Source organism: Petromyzon marinus, chromosome 25 (genome assembly GCF_048934315.1).
Source record: "Petromyzon marinus isolate PM22_M1 ecotype Great Lakes invasive population chromosome 25, UKy_Petmar_22M1.pri1.0, whole genome shotgun sequence".
Classification (NCBI taxonomy): domain Eukaryota; kingdom Metazoa; phylum Chordata; class Hyperoartia; order Petromyzontiformes; family Petromyzontidae; genus Petromyzon; species Petromyzon marinus.
Window position 1 is genome coordinate 7,370,003 of NC_133691.1, and position 15,860 is coordinate 7,385,862.

The 15,860-nt window shown below is 43.4% G+C and overlaps 1 protein-coding gene across 1 annotated transcript in view; it reads right to left on the reverse strand.

Moving 5' to 3' along the window:
* ZNF469 (zinc finger protein 469) overlaps positions 1-15,010 on the reverse strand; it is a 146,699-nt gene extending 131,689 nt beyond the window's left edge. Inside the window, exon 1 of the mRNA XM_032960540.2 lies at positions 14,674-15,010. The gene's annotated coding sequence lies outside the window, so the exon portion shown is untranslated. The remainder of the gene's footprint in view (positions 1-14,673) is intronic.
* Between the last annotated feature and the right edge of the window lie 850 nt (positions 15,011-15,860).

The following is a 15,860-nucleotide window of genomic DNA, read 5'->3' on the forward strand; positions in this document are numbered from 1 at the left end:
ATCAGGACTGCCGTACTGTCCCCCACCATGATAACGTGGAGGTTTAACCACCAGCCGAGAACCAAGAACAGAAATGAGCGCTGTTCCAATGCTTATTCGAGCAAGGCGATACTTTGACCTTGGTTAGTTGTACGGCTGTATGTATGTATCTACAAACACATACATTGGTATACACCCACGACATTGCATCTTAAAGAAGCGTACATCTTAACCGCTGTTATAAAAAAAACAGAACTAAGAAAGAAAGAAAGAAAAAAACAACTTGGAGAAATATTTTTTATTCAACAGAAATGTAATGTATATTGGATTGTTTTTTGCGCTTGCTTGGACAAAATGAAAAATAATATTTTCTGTCCAAGCCAATACGCTTTCAACTTTGAAACTGAGAGTTAAAATGATGCCAAATACAATGTAAGTTATGCCTTTGGCTGTCTGACCGACTCAATTCTGGCTCATAAATATAGTTTTAAAAAGTCACATTTTCCAACCACGTACACTTTGTTAATTTATTTATGCAAACCAACATTTAATGCAGTTAAAATATATCGCGAAAGTCCCTTCAAATGCAAAACTGCAGCGAACATTCTAGAAGCACTTTCATTATTACTTGGGGTCATGAATAGTTTGAGCGCATTGTTGAGAAATTATAGCCACGGGAAATCAACGTCAAAATGGACCCGTGCTGAAGTGAGTAGAGGGGCAGGAGTCGACTCAACTGGGGAAGGCCCTGAGATTCAGTCAATCACCACAACTGGGAAATGAACTCACGACCTTCAAATTCTAAGTCATAGCACGAAATAACCATTTGCGTAATTGTGGAAATAAAAACAACAACATAAATAAACAGACGTCTCTCCCATATATCTGTCTTTTTTGACGGAACCCATTGGTCCATCGGCCCCATGGCCTTCTGGGAGTGCAACATTCCACGAGCACAGATTCATTCGGTACAAGCAAACTCGGGACCAATTTTGCCACACAGTGTCTCATCAGCAGTGAGGTTTAAATTTTGATTTAAAGCTTTCGTGACTGCAGTGATTCATATTCTTGGTTCTTTCGGTAAAGTCACGTTGAAGGGAAACAATAAAATATATTTTATTATTTTATTTTATTGTTTCCCTTCAACGTGACTTTACCGAAAGAACCAAGAATAAGCAGTTAGGTTTGTTATGCAATGCCACACTTTCTCTTGCCGCTTAACTTCCTTAATCTTGTAAAACAGCTTCAGGCTCAAATGTTTATTACCCTTGTAAACAAAAACAATCAATAAATTATATAAGAAGCTTATTTTTTTCTGTAGAGAGGCAGTAAATAAATAATGAAACATGAAGGAGACATACTAGTCGCTCATGTGTTTTTTTTATGTCATAAGTCGTGCACTGTAACCACAGAACCACTGAGAAAAGAGTGAAAGGATTGGTGAGAATGACAATCAACAACCACACAGGCGTAAGCCTAAATTATATCATGATAATGATCGTAAATAAATAAAAACTAACATTTATATTATTTACTCACCAAGTTTCAAGGCTCGTTTTTCAGCAAGGGTCGATGTTCCCATTTGATTCCCCAATCGAGTGATTTTTGCGTAATGTTCCCAATTTTCCAGACTTGAACCTTGACACTGGCACACACCGCCTACTTCTGTTGTCGTTTAATTTTTAAACGGATATTAAATATCCACTGTGAAGCAGATGCCGCACAATATTTTATTGGGCAATATGCCCACAGTATTAACCAGGGCAGCCGCGGTGATTGAACCAATAACCTCTGTAACAAGCGGCCAATGCGCTCCTGCTTGGCCAAATTCACTGCGCCTGAGAGAATGGAGACTCTCATGAGACAAGAGGCACGATACAAAAACAACATGAATACGGCGTTGATTAACTTCAAAAGGTCAAAGTGTTTCATGAGGCGCATCTTTATTTGGTAGCTTTGAACCAATTATGGTAATTCCATAAGGTGACCGCTCTTGATGTTTCGCAAAATGTTACAAATTGTATTGACCCCCCCTTCCCCACTATGATGATTAGCCGAATTGATCCTCAAATCAAGATTTGAAATTTGCAAGCAACAACAATTGCATCAAGCAATGACATGAAAGTCGTCAAGCCACACGTTATAATTGCCCTTTATTAATCTGGGAAAGCCTCACAAATTCTCAAGGTTTTTTTAAATCATAATGGTCTCCTGCACTGAGACAAATTGCCAATTGCACTCTTTAAATAAACATTCCAAGAAAATATTTATTTGACTGCGCCCTTTAGCTACCAAATTTAGTAGTGAAATATCTAACTCTTAATCGCTCGGGCTTTCAACTTACAAAAAGTCTTAATGACGTCATTGGAATGTGTGACCATAAATTCGATTAAACAATCGCATGCGATTTAATGGGCGGTCAGAAACGCAACGGAATATGTACGGAAAGCCACCGATATGGAGGAAGGCACCACCGTGAAAACCCACTTTAAGTGCACTTGCTTTTTTTTTATATCAGTAAATAATAAATGTAAGTCTGCTAAAAGCTTCCAGATGTTTCGGAAGGTCACGTGACACTGCCGTAATTCAGCACGGCTGATCTCGGCCGATAGGCTTGTCTGCCGTCCTCTCGCTATGACGGTGTTGTGCACTTCTGCTGCCTGGCGCTAAATAGCCACCCCGTGTCTAATTAGGTCGGTGGCTGTGCATGAACGCAGCGGTGCACAGGGCACGTTGCAATTCGTTGCTTGGAATCAAACTGCCCGAATGCGATCACAACTCCAGACCTCACCACTCGGAGTGTATTCAGCCGAACACGGTTTCGCACGTTGCTGTACAGTATTCTGATTATATGAAGCAGTGCAGAAAGTAGTTGGCGAGTTTGTCTCTGCGAACTTTGCGGGTTTTTGATCCCAAGCAACATCTTTTTAAAAGGAGTCTTGAGACTCAGCGAGACATTACTGAAGAAATCAAATACAACTTATCATGAATGTATTATTATTATTAAAGTGTAAAACGTTGAGGTGTTTACATCGTCAAACAAATTAGGTGCCCATGCTCATCTCTGCTGGTGACACTTAGCCAGTGGTGGAAATTCCATATTCACATGGCAGGGGTCATTCTAACTGTAGGAAGAGCACCGTTAACTTATCATAGTTGTGCTAATATAGGAAACCCTGAAAGTACAATAATTATAATAATTAAATAGCTTGCTATTAAGTTGAAATATGTATATCGTGCTGTGCCACAGTGGCGAGATGTTAACTACCTTGCCTGATATACAGGAGGTCGTGGGTTCAATCCCTACCCTGACGCCTGCTGTATATTTGGAGTTTGCATGCATATATTTTTCTCCGGGTCCTCTGGTTTTTCCCTCCACATTTAAAAACACGTGTTTAGAGTATTTGGCTGCTCCTATAAATTTCCAGGTGACAAGACACTTTTGCGTGGCGAAGTCACTTCTTAAAAAGAGCTGTATAAGCTGAGAGGGCCTTATTTGGTAAAATAAAAGTAAATAGATGACAGGTGAGTTTCTAGGTCACGTCTGTGAAAACCACAGCAAGAAAATTTGAAAAAAGTAACGTTTTTTTTAAACGTTAGCACCACGGAGAGCGATTTGGCAGTTTTTCAGATGGACGAGTCCATCTATGTTCGGAAAAGAGGAGGGGGGAGACGAAAATAATGGATGCGGTCTGAAAGCCACCGTAAGCATGAACAATCAATTAAGACCCGAAATGGTTTATCAAATTCTTCCAATGATTGCTAAGCCAGAATCCATCTTCTCAGTTGAAATTGTCTCTGTGTTTGTATATGTGGATAGCCTCATGAACGAATCTCTCATGGTAGCCAGATGGCTTGCAAAGAACCTCTGTCTTGGAGAAGTCAATGTCATGTGAGCCTACTGAATTATAACAGTGATCTGCCACGGCCGAGGTGTTGGTCCTACCGTGTTTTAGGTCTGCTTTGTGTTCACGAATGCGGTCCGAGACATGTCGTTTGGTTTCTCCAATGTAACTACTACCACAGAGGCAACTTAGTTTGTAGATGCCAGGGTACTGTATGTCCGGAATCACATCTTTTTCACGCGGAACCAGATCACGGATTTTATGTAATGTGTTGAATCGGACCTGGATCTTGTGTTTATTCAAGATTTTGGAGATATTTTTTGTGATCCCCACAATGTAGGGTAAAGTGATGGTTTTGAAAGGCTCCTCAAGAGGGTCTTTCTTTATGGTTGGAGTGATAGCTTTGCGGATTGTGTAGTCGGAGTAACCATTAGCCTTAAGAGCTTTGTGTACGTGCTTGAGTTCACTGGCTATGTGTTTCTGGTCGGATATGCATTGGGCTCTATGGTGCAGAGTCTTGATGAGGGAATTCTTCTGGGATGGATGGTGGTGGGAATCCGGTTTCAGGTAAGCATCCATATGGGTAGCTTTCCTGTAGACAGAGTGGCTCATTGAACCATCAGGTCTCTTTTTTATTAGGACATCCAAAAAAGGTAGCTTGCCATCTTTTTCGACTTCCATGGTAAATCTGATGGCTGGGTGTATGGAATAGATGTGGTCGAGGAATTGGTCTGTAGCAGGCCGGCCATGTGGCCAGATGACAAAAGTGTCATCCACGTACCTCTTCCATAAGGTTGGGCGCAGAGTGGCAGTCTGGATGGCGTCAGTCTCAAATTTCTCCATGAAAATGTTGGCTACAACCGGAGATTAGGGGGGGCCCATTGGGGTGCCCTCAGTTTGTTTGTAGAAAGTTCCATTCTAAGTGAAATATGTATTGGTTAAGCAGTGTCTCACCAGGGGGGGTACCTAAGTGTTTAGTCCTTGATGAACCAAGTCTTCAATGATTGCGATGGTGTCAGGTACAGGAACTTTGGTGAATAAGGAAACTACATCAAAACTGACAAGCAGGTCGTCTGGGGAAGGGGAAATACCCGTGATTGTCGATACCAGGTGAGTAGAATTTTGTACCGCAGAGGTGGTTTTCCAGTGAAAGGCCGCAGGATTTCAGACAGAAAACGAGCCAGTTTGTAGGTGGGGGAGTTGATAGTAGAGACGATGGGACAAAGGGGTGTATCTACCTCATGTATTTTTGGTAAGCCGTATAATGTTGGTGGCCTGGCAGCAGAAGGTTTCAACGAGAACTGTTTGGTTTGATCAATTAATGCGGTTGAATCAGAAATGATTTTGTTGGTTTGTATGACGAGGCTGTTGGTGGGATCTCTTTTTATTTTTGTATAGCTGCCATCGTTGAGTAATTCTTGAATTTTGTTGTTATATTCTATTTTATCCATAATGGCAGTGGCATTGCCCTTGTCGGCTGAGAGGATGACATAGTGGCAGCTGAAGAGGCAGTCATATTGTCTCCATGTTCCCAATCCGATGTGGACATTGTTGCCGTCAATGATAAGTATGATTTGTAGAGTGTCTTGTCTAACTGATCTAGTTCGGTGCGTATAAGTCTGATTTTCTCTGAGATAAGAGCTAAGCTAGATCTGGAAAAAATTCGTTTCGCATTAGAAGAAGTTACAGCAGCAGATGTCAGTGTAAATGCGATTGGTATTACCCCAGAGTCGCGTAATTTCTTCAGAAAGGTGAGAGACTCAATCAGCTGAGCTTTCTTATCGTGGAGTTTGCTGAAGAATCTCAAAGTTATGTGGCAACCCTCCCCAAAGAGGCGGTTAAAATTTAGATTTAAAGCTTTCGTGACTGCAGGGATTCATTACCGAAAGGACCAAGAATATGAATCCCTGCAGTCACGAAAGCTTTAAATCAAAAGGTGAACAATAAATGAAGACCCGAATTGGTTCATCAAATCCTTCCAATGATTCCTAAGCCAGAATCCATCTTCTCGGTTGAAATTATCTCTGTGTTTGTATATGTGGATAGCCTCATGAACGAATCTCTCATGGTAGCCAGATGGCTTAGCAATCATTGGAAGAATTTGATAAACCATTTCGGGTCTTAATGATTGTTCACGCTTACGGTGGCTTTCAGACCGCATCCATTATTTTCGTCTCCCCCCTCCTCTTTTCCGAACATAGATGGACTCGTCCATCTGAAAAACTGCCAAATCGCTCTCCGTGGTGCTAACGTTAAAAAACCGCCACTTTTTTCAAATTTTCTTGCTGTGGTTTTCACACCTGATGATGATTGCTTGTGTTGCAATCGAAACGTCGTGAGAATTTTATTGTTTTATATTTTTATTATTTTATTGTTTCCCTTCTACGTGACTTTACCAAAAGAACCAAGAATATGTCAAGTAATGTGTTGCTGCAATTTAGTAATGATGTAATAAGCTAAAACAATAACTGTTTTTGCAGTCAGGAATGTGTCATTGTAATTATAATTGCAATAATTGCATTTCAAGGCAATTGCTAATTAATATCAAACCTGTCACATCTGTTTTTATCAACTTTCACAAGGCAATATATATTTTAACTAAAACAAGCTGCCAACACAACATTCAGAGCATTTCGCAATCAAGAAAAGTAGAAATCGCACTAACTTTGAGAAATGATGTCATCGTGTTCCACGGACGCCGTTGAAAACGTGATGTTTTTGCACGCAAAAATGATAATTGAAAAGGAAGACGTCTTGCATAAATTGCGTGGACGTTCCGGTTAAATATTCGACGTTGATTCATTCTGTGGGCAGATGCCACAGTCCTTACCTTGGCCACCAGTGAACCGCAATGCACCCCGACGCACCAATTATGTTTTGTAGAGCAATGTGTTAATAGTCTGCATGTAGAGTTATGCTGCAGCAGTAATTTTACGACCATTTACTTATATTTGAATTTAACTTTACTTTTACAAGGCGTTCCTTCAAAAGCAAAACACATGTATATGTGCAAGATAGTCAGGGTTTTTATTGTCGTGGCCATTGCTATTTCATAAAATAAAATAAAACATGTTAAATATTCCATATCCCTGTTAATAATCCATAATGTCCACAGAATGCATAAAATAGGAAACATATTGCAGGATGTCAAGAGTGTCTGTCCAATCATGAACCCGCCCCTGCATTGAAGATGTGGCATTTCAAATGTTGGCTGAGAACCACCAACACAGATCAGCAGTACCCCATACTTATATTCTTGGTTCTTTCGGCAAAGTCACGTGACTTTACCAAAAGAACCAAGAATATGAATCCCTGCAGTCACGAAAGCTTTAAATCAAAATTTACCCCATACTTGTTAAAGCAGAAACGACACATACACAGTGCAGTTTGCGAGCATCTATTAATGCCTAAACGGCATTTGAGGGCTGGTGCAGCCAGCAACACACGTGGCCTCATCTGTACCCGCAGTGATGGCATTTGCACACCGCACCAGGTACTCTTTTAAGGCTGACTTGGCCGAGTCCCAGATTCGATCCAGATATTTGCTACCAATCTTGGCCGTTGATTCAAACTCCGGCCGCCGGGTATGTAATGCAGTGCACTAACCACAGCACTTTCGCGCCACAACCATACAAACAAATAGAAGCATGCGCACACATTCATATACGGTATACAATCATATTTCCAAAAATCCGCCGTATAGCCTGAACATGCTTTTGGGGCAAGTGCTGGTCGTGAGCACCTATGAAGGCCAGCACAGCACACCAGGGGATGGGTGGCCACCACTATGCCTGGCCACCTTTGTCTCCCTAGTGGAAATGTTTACAAACCACACCAGGTACTCATTTGAGGCAAAGAAGACCTCGGGGAGGCCCAGGTCCAGTTCAAATAATCGCCACTGGTGTTGGCCGTGATCGGGATTCGAAGTCGGGTCACTGGGTTCGTAGCACAGTGCGCTAACACACGAAACGCGTACACTTGCACAGACACTTTCATACTGCAACAACAGATGCCATTCTGCATGAAGTTACGGTGACATTTCCTCAGAGTGCTTGTGCCAGGCTAGGTACACTCCGAGACCACGTGCAGTCACACACACTTAAATACAGACACACACACGTATCGTTGCTCTGCTCCCACCTTCCTCCGTCACCCCGCTGCATGCATGGTCGAGATACGAGTTCCTTGTTTACCCATCTAAATGAAAGTTGTGTCACCTCATTAATTATGCTCAGCCCAAGAGGCAGCTTCAATAAGCCATAACGTTCTGCATGGGGCAGCAGCGCTCCGGGTAGCCACGATGTGGTCCTGACAGACCGCAGCGTGACCAACTTCCAAGGGTGATTTCACGGCCTGACAGCGCGCCTTGAATTAATTATCATGTCAGAGGGTCAAGGGTCAAGGTCGCAATGCTACGAAAACCTGCCGTGCGAATTGTTTCTCCCTCTGCTGACGGGCGGCAAAGCTGTCAAACAAACTGGATGGTTTATTTTTTTATTTTTGCGAAGTGACTTCTGCAAAACGGTTGCAAAGGTCACTGGTCAGTGTTCTAATGCTATCAGCTGATCTGTAAATTGAGGTGGCTGGGTGACTCAGGGGGCTAATGGGCTAATGCTGTTTACTGCTGCCAAGCCAACGCACTGAGCCACCAGAGCCAGCAATGCAAAGGGCCTCTAATTATATCCTGGGCTCACGTTCGAAGTAAAACTTTGAATTGTGAAGTTTGACATCATCATCATCATCACCCTAATAGTTTGCGGATACACGCGTATAACAAAACAAAATTGAGCAATGCATTACAACAAACGTGACCACTGTATGATGAATTGCCATGCTAAATACGAAGCGACAATCTTCATTCGAAAACAAATGAACGCTCTCATAGTAAAGGCCGTGATATGCAACAGCGAGCAGACATAGGCGCGCCACAGTCGTATGGGGTCAACACGGCATCATTCGTCCTCCCTCGTTCATTCACAGCTACACACATAAACCGCACTGGCAGCTGGCCTATATTTTCTCCATGGGGCACGTGTTTGCCCACTGCCGTTTAACGATGTCGGAAATATGCATTGCGTGTATGCATCCCCCAGACTTAAAAGGCACTGGCAATTAGAAAAAAAAAACATGCTCATGTTTTCCTTACAGTACTTGCAATGTAGGAAACCTGCTCCCTGAGATCCAGAGTTCGCCGTCGGGTCCGATCTCCCGGCACGCCAGTTCAGCCCAATGGTGCGGCTTTTTTTTTTTAAATCTCCCAGCGGTATCAATGAGTTAACAACCACAGTTAGCCGATCGGCAACAGGTCGCTTGTAATGGGGTAAAGTGTGGGCACTTCCACCTTCTCTAAAACGTCTGGTCAGTGTGGAAGAGTAGGCCAAGATCCTCTAGTGGAGCTCTCCAAAGCTCATTTTCGTGGAGGCCCTGCCACCTGCGTTGGGATTGAGAAGGAAATTCAGTGCTGCACCCCGATCTTTGTCTCGCTGTAATGTACTGCGCGAATCATGCGCATATACATGTGGGACTCTCTCAAGAACTACATTCCAAACTACCCAAATGGAGTCAGGTCACGAGACGTAAACATCTCTCTGGAACCTCTTTAGCCAACAGAGCCTCCTCATATCATGTCAGGGAATGGCCTTAGAAGAAACAAACCACAAAATGAATGGTTACAACATTTCAATGGGTCTCCATGACACAACACAAGATGGCGAAATTTCTTGATTTATAAAACACTGATTTACCACATTATTGAATATTGATACTGACTATTAGCTCGAGGCAACTTAATTTGTAATCGAAAACACGCATGTACTTTTCTTAAACAAATGTTTTTGTTTGTTCATTTCCGGGCTGAGAAATTAATCCCACTACACTCGGAAAACGTAATTTCATAGCAGGTGGCTGGATCCCAACTTTTAATCTAACATCTCACTGGTGCTGGCTCAGTGTTCTGACATGGCCATTATGAGCCCCCCCCCCCTCTCCCCCTTTGCCTCCCAGCCACTTCAATGAGCTGAAAATTCCACTGATGCATTGCACATTTAAATCAAAACAAAATTCGGCCTCAGCATACATACAAACATTAATTGTATTCAACCGTAATCATAAAATTGAGGAGTGTTATCATCAGTCTGTGCTTGTGTGTAGGAGGGCATGTGTTTTCACAGCAGCCCAGGTTTGACTCCTCGCCATACCTCACATTAGTGGCAAAGAATAATCTGATTCTCTCCTAAGCCTCCCCCAGCTCAATTCAGCATTACATTGGTACCCGATGCAGTGTGCCAATACCACCACCACCACCACATGAGAGATTTAGGCAGCTGGTTATGGTGCCGGTCCCAGCATACCATGCTGGGGTGAATAGGCTTCTCGCTAAATGGACTCGCCCCCACAATCTCGAAAACCAAAGAATGGTCGTTGTGCGTGCATGCACGTGTCTGTGCCCTATGGGGGAGCGACAGCGTGGCGGTTAGCGCGCTGCGCTACGAACCCGGCGACCCGAGTTAGATTCCTGGTCACGGCCACAACACCAGTGACGGTTATCTTAAGTGGTCCGAGGCCTTCTCTAGGTCGACTCAGCCTTAAATGAGCACCTGGTGTGGTGTGCAAACATCACCACTGGGGAGACAAAGGCGATCGGGAATGGTGCTGGCCACCTATCTCCTCATGTACTGGGCTGGCCTTCATCGGTGCTGAGGAATAACACTTGCCCCAAAAGTCTGTTAAGACTCCGAGGGGCATCTTTGTATTTGTGCCATAACCTGTCAGCAAGGCTTTGCTATTCCATTTTACCTCAAAAGTGGACCTAGCCTGGCACAACAGCCACAATAATGAGATCACCATTATTGTTAAATGGCCGCGTTGTGGCGGTATGTGTTGTTGTGCGTGCATGTGTGTGTTTTATAACTGTATTATAAAATAGTCAATCCACACCTTACATTTGCATGTAGAATTCAAGAAGACACTCAATACGAATGCACAATTATAATGATGAATTAATGAAATATGTTACTATACAACAGTATATAACCAACCATGAAAATTAATTGAATTACTGTAATAATAATTTTCGTCACGTATTGATTTTACATTTTAACCATACTGGGAAATAATTAAGATAATTGCATTAGAATGTATAAATGAAAAGCTCCACATATAATGTAGATATTGCTGGTTAATTAGGTTTGTTTCACAGGCAGTGGAAGAGTTGCCATATCTCATGGGGTTAGTGAAATAAACCGTAAAAATGTGGTCATGAAGAGAATGGCATTTATAATATGCAAACCTTACTTTGTTTTGCTCATCTGAAATGGAAATTGACATGAAGGATTTTGTATGCAGTTGCTCTCTGTGAAGATTACCACTATCAGGGCATTCATAGCTCGGCGTGAGCAGCTCCAAAATGATGTCCATTATCATTATACACTGAATTTTTCCCCCTTACTCATTAAAAACAAGACTTGCTATTTTCCATGTGTAATCTAAATTAACAAAACCCTTCCTTATGCGATATAAATTGTGTAAAATGTTAATGGTTTAAGTGCTTTATTTCATTAAAGTATTACAAATTATACATACTTAATATAACGCACATCTGAAAAAGTGCCCACAAATCAATGAACAAATATTCTTAAAGATGAATTTGCAATACAAGCCAGATTCAAACATCCACTTAAAAAAATCATAATTTTAGCAAATACTATTCATGGTTTATTTTTGTATTTCCTGAGTTATGATTTATTCACGTAATTACTAATTCATCCTCGCTGTTGGAATGTTGGTTTTGTAAAATATTTCCCATAACCACCTCCCTTGAAATGACGTCAGAAATAAATCTGCCCTACTTCCAACCACGCTTTGCCAATTTTGGCTTGTGAATGAGCGACACAAGTGCTTGCACATGGCTTAAAAGTCACAAACTCTCGGTTGCAGGTCAGACTACATCAGCCACAGCCATAGGGCACAAGACTTAGTAGATCTTACATTCAAAAGGGATTGGAGATGGACCAATTCTTGCGGCCAGAGACATATCATTCAGGAAGGGCATTGGAGTTATGTGGCCGCAGGCAAACAAATAATGCGAATGTAATTGATTTTCCAGCTGGTTGGCACTCTAGCAAGAGCTCAGATATGCAATTGGATATTTGTGAGTTCATTCCTGGTCAGGGGTTGGCTGAGCTCACCGTCCCTCCAGGGTCCGTAAAATTGATATCACTTTTGTGGAAAGACAACAATCAACAGCGGTTATCCGACACAGACTGACCCCCACCATAGGAATGTGGAATTTCCACCACTAGCGAGAAGAACTCTACCCCATGCTCATTAACAGCAGGGAACCATAGCATTCTGAGTGTCACCCGACTCCTCCGTAGGTGAGTGTGTTTCTTATATAAACATGTTCATTGCATTTGGTTTAGTCAACAGTCCGTTTGGTTAATACCGAGAGTATTTTGTGACACCGAATCTGGAAAAGCAATTAAGCCAGTTTTAAAGGCTCCATCCATTCAGTCGTTTTTTTACTTCTCAGCTGGACATTTGGCTATATTTGTAAAAATTTACAAAAGTTGCACTATTTGAGATGCAGAAAGTTTGGAAAGATTAATTGAACTGTATTTGTGTTTCTTACTTTAGCGTTGATTTTGTATTAAGCAGCATATATTAAAATATCATTGCCAGCCATGGTCAGTCCACTGCTGGATGAAGCAGCTGTGATCTGTCGCAAATCCAGCAATATAACACTATTGATAGCTACTCACACACGCACACACATACAAACACATATGAGACTAAAATACTGTGATCGTTAAAAAAAGATCATGCCATCTGAATGATAGCCTTATTTAGGCTCAATTTACAAACGTGTTAAAATATTACAACAAAGGCTTAAAAATTACAGTTTAAATATAATATTAACCTCTGTTTCATTTCACAAGGTCCGGGTGTTGTCATGCTCAAATTACATCAGCACTCCGCTCTCCTGTGCAGGTTCTGGGCCGATGCTGGAAATTCCACATTCCAATGGTGGAGCCCGGTCTATCCCAAGCAGTGCCACTGCTGACTTCGCACGTGGTTCTCGTTTGATCGACCCCCGGGCGGTGGGGGGTGGGGAATGATGGGCCGAGTCGACTCCCAAGCAGGATTTATTCGCGCACCCGTTTAGTGGAGTCGAGCGCGCTCTCCACAGCGCTACCCAGCCAGAACAAAGTACAGTCACCAGCGATTTACACTGATCTTAATGGTCTTGGTCTGTGCAACTCTGTATAGTTACATATCACACACACACACACATTCTATATATGCAATTATTTATTGAGACGTAAGTCAGAGACCCAGGTTTGGCATTATAGACTACTGGGGTAAACGATGTTAGCGAGAACCTAGTTTATGCCAACACGGCAAAAAAAAATGGGATTGAGTGACCAGCATCACCAGTGTCTACCCACAGTGTTGATGCTGCCACACTCCAGCGTTTAAGGCCGAGTGGATCTAGGGCCTCTCTTGCACACGAGACTATCCTGGTCTCTTGAGCGCTTGACCTGGTTAAGAAAAATAAACTTAACGGAGGGAAGGCGCAGTAGGCATGTCGAGATTCTGCTCTCCAGTGATGCGCAATGATTGGCGAAAATCGAACTCGCGTTTGCAGAATCGTAAGCCACTTCCCACGCAAGACAACTAAATGCCCACACAAATGCACTGCAATATTATTGATAGATTCCTCAAACATATAGCTCATGTAGACATGCGTGCACACACACACACACATACATGCCCTGGGTATTGCACACACAGAGTCCACGTAATGCGGAATGACAGCGTAGTTATGCCTGAAACAGTAGCTCCCCCCGTACCTGTATTCAAAGGAACAGGAACTGCGGTATGCATGCCAGATGTGTCAGAAGTATGCACCATATGTTAACCTACACATTTAACCTTTTGCACCATTACTATAGCATTCATTATACATTTTTCCCATTCGTCGGTGTACGAGCAGCACTTTCTGGAAAGCCCAGGGTTGTTGCCCTATGCATAGACTGGCTGCTGTCAAGGGAACGTGGATTTTCCACTGCTGGCTTGACACCACCCATTCAGCTCTCGGCCACTGCTAGTTGATAGTTTGAGTATACAGAGGCACTTTGACGTATGTACTGTATTCATACGCGTTTATTAATACAAATTATGAATTTCAGCCACTTGACAATCTACTGCTCAATGAATGCTTCCCGACGCCGTGTCGATCGTGAGGGTTCTTTGACCATACTTCACCACGCAGGTTAGCGTGGTTCTGCGAACGAGTGGGCCAAGATTGGTCGAGTGACATTTGTGCACACACACACCCACCCACATGCAATGCATATTGTACGTTTACAAAAAGCAACTTCCTAATTTGTAACACGCTTTCATTACAAAAAAACTCGCATTTCACGAATTACTTAGAATTATGGAAAGCTTTTTGTCAAAATGTAATTGTGCTTATTTGATTGTAACAGAATGCAATTTATTGCAATAAAAAATTCCAATGCAAAAAAACCCCATTAAGCTCCGACTTTTTGACGTCTCGTAATTTCACTCGAGCTAGACCGACGCGCATATGATATTACACCCATTCAGAAAATATTCAACCTACAGTCAGTCCACAGTCAGAGCGAGCGAGCGAGCCGACTTAAGAACGCACCCCGTTGTCAAAGTGTCTCTCTGGCGCCGCGAAAACATTTAAAAGGCGCGCAGCACAGCAGCAACACAAGAGAGCGAGTGTTTCCTATTAGTTGCAAACATGTAAATACATGTAAAACAACGAAAGGCAGCGCAAGCATTTCGCATCCATTCAACGCTTCCCTCCGGCACTCACCGCGCGCGTTGTTAGCAGGCGGCTCCCGGCTCTCCTCTGCTACGCAGTTTCTTGCGGAAGCTCGGGCATGGTCACGGGTCTCCCTGAAGCCACGGAGCGCACGCGTTCGTTCGTTCGTTCGTGCCCTTCGCGCCGAGACTACAGAGCGAGCGCGCATTCCTCGGCACGAGGAGCGCCCTTGTTTCCATCAAGGCTCCGCTGGAAGGTTTATTTTTTTTTCTCTCATTTAGGGGGAGGTCCCTGTGAAGGGAGGACCCCCGGGGTGCAAGTCGGGGCGGCTGGTGGTGGTGGTGGTGGGGGGGGTTTTGGATGCTGTGGCCGTGCTTGTGGGGTGCGGTGGGGTAAAAAAAAGAACGGCGTTGCTTTCCAAGTGGGGGGTGGGTTTGATATCGTGGGTTCTTGTTAGTGGGAGCGATTGGTAGACTAGGAGGCGATGGGCGGGAATAAGCCAGCGAGGAGAGCTCCATTGGTTTCCGTCTGCCGGTCGTAGAGACAACCCCCCCCCCCCCCCCCCCCGGAAAAAGCAGCAGCAGCAGCGGCAGCCAGGGTCTGCCTTGCTCGGATCGAGTTGGGGATGGGGCTTCGGGTTGGTACGGAGCAGGGAAAGTGGAGGAGGATGTGAGCGCGTGGGAGATTGGCGGAGGGCGGCGTGGCGGGGTGTGAACGAGCCAAGGCAGCCGTAATCTCCTTCCCACCCACAGCAAAGCCCCCTCTGATCTTTCGTGGCACGGAAGATGGTGCTGTCACTTTCCTTCATTTCAAACACCGTCGCCCCCTGTGGCAGTGTTGCAATGCTGTGGCACAAAGCCAAGGCAATTTGCGCATTGGAATACATGCGATTGCGCGTGTATGTAATGTGCATATGCAATCACTATGTTATTTTTTGTTATTTTTACTTGTATTCACGTTATTATTATTATTGTTTTTTTTTAATCTACGTGACTTTACCGAAAGAACCAAAGAAAATAAATTCCTGCAGTCACGAAAGTCAACATTTAATCACTAAGTTGTCCCGATCACCTTTTTAAGATTGCTGGGGTGAGTTGTTCGTGAGCACCAATGAATGCGAGCAAAGTGGGAGGGACTGGGGTGGCCAGGATTACACACACACACGCGCACACACACACACACACATATTCCTGAGTCGGACCAATAGACTGGATGGTTAAGTTATTGTTTGCAAGCAC